This window comes from Convolutriloba macropyga, chromosome 15 (assembly GCF_964194025.1).
Source record: "Convolutriloba macropyga chromosome 15, txConMacr16.3, whole genome shotgun sequence".
Taxonomy (NCBI): Eukaryota; Metazoa; Xenacoelomorpha; order Acoela; family Convolutidae; genus Convolutriloba; species Convolutriloba macropyga.
In genome coordinates, this window is record NC_134482.1 from 46,431,481 (window position 1) to 46,433,022 (window position 1,542).

General features: G+C 44.0%; 1 non-coding gene across 1 annotated transcript; it reads right to left on the minus strand.

The window, feature by feature from the left end:
- Positions 1–927: 927 nt before the first annotated feature.
- LOC142354780 (U2 spliceosomal RNA) lies at positions 928–1,115 on the minus strand. The gene has a single exon (XR_012761115.1). It is a non-coding gene; the product is annotated as a U2 spliceosomal RNA (small nuclear RNA).
- Between the last annotated feature and the right edge of the window lie 427 nt (positions 1,116–1,542).

Below are 1,542 nucleotides of genomic sequence, written 5' to 3' on the forward strand. Positions count from 1 at the left end.
GGTTGGGGAGGCAACCAACCTGGGGGGCTTTGGGGCGGGTAAAACCCCAAAAACCGAAAACAAAGAAAGCGCGGGGGGTTGGGAAGGCAACCAACCTGGGGGGCTTTGGGGCGGGTAAAACCCCAAAAACCGAAAGCAAAGAAAGCGCGGGGGGGTTGGGAAGGCAACCAACCTGGGGGGATTTGGGGCGGGTAAAACCCCAAAAACCGAAAGCAAAGAAAGCGCGGGGGGTTGGGGAGGCAACCAACCTGAGGGGCTTTGGGGCGGGTAAAACCCCAAAAACCGAAAGCAAAGAAAGCGCGGGGGGTTGGGAAGGCAACCAACCTGGGGGGATTTGGGGCGGGTAAAACCCCAAAAACCGAAAGCAAAGAAAGCGCGGGGGGGTTGGGAAGGCAACCAACCTGGGGGGGTTTGGGGCGGGTAAAACCCCAAAAACCAAAAACAGAGCGCGCGAGTAAATAATAAGATAAATTTTTAAGAACTGTCTTTTGGTCTTTTGAATCTGCTTTCAGTCTGTTGTGATGTTTTGCGAACCCTCTTGCTGTTACATTTGGACTGTTTTTGTAAAATTTCTAGATCTTTGGATACTGAAACATCAAAAAAACTCATGGTGCAGATCAATTGTTTCCCATTTCAATCAATTTTTTAGAGCAATACTTAGCTTTTTCAGGGGTTGAATTCGTTGCCTGATGTGGTTGGGCGTCAAAAATATGTTATCAAAACATCTTAATTTGGGTGGGGGTTATCGTTCGAAAGTGCTATTAAAAAATGTTGTTTGGTATTTTGATTTAGATTAAATAAATTAGTTTCCTTTGATTGCGAGTGTTTTGCATGATTGTATTTTGTGTTGTGAGGCTCTTGTCGAAAGTCACTTCCGTTCGTTTTCGACAAAAAGAAGTCATGTCAGTGACAATTGTGCTTCACTTATTTTGATGTACCGAACCCGGAAGTAGTGTAGGACCGGGACGATCCGTGGACCGACTGAAGCAAGCTTCCTTTGTCGGATCCGAGGATCAAAAAGCAGTTTAATATTGGTGCCAGGCCATGCCCGACATGCCACATAATAAGCTGACAAGAACAGATGAAATATTTGAATTCACAAATGAATAAGGGAAAGACAAGGTGTTCAGTATGTAGAAATATAATAGGATAAAATTGCACAGCAATTTAATCATGATGTCATATATGGAATGATGAGAGTACAATAGTCAAGAGGCAAGAAAAGCACATATTAGAGAGGTTGAGTAAATCATTTGGCAGAAACGGGGGAAAGAAAGTCAAAAGTTTTGCTCAGTTCCAGTGAGGTGTGACACAACAAAATTTCGTGCATAAGGAATGACAGCAGATGACATTTTCATGGTCAACAAACGAACATTTCGTTTACTTTGGATAAGATTTGAAAGAAAACTGCTAGTCGCCCGAGATACTCTTCCCAAAGCACCGAGTTGTATTACGTGAATTGTTGCTCGGGAGCCTTGAATTTCGAAAGCACGTCGTAGTGTGTCGTATTTGCTCGTCATCTCATCTTCGTTGAAGTCGAAC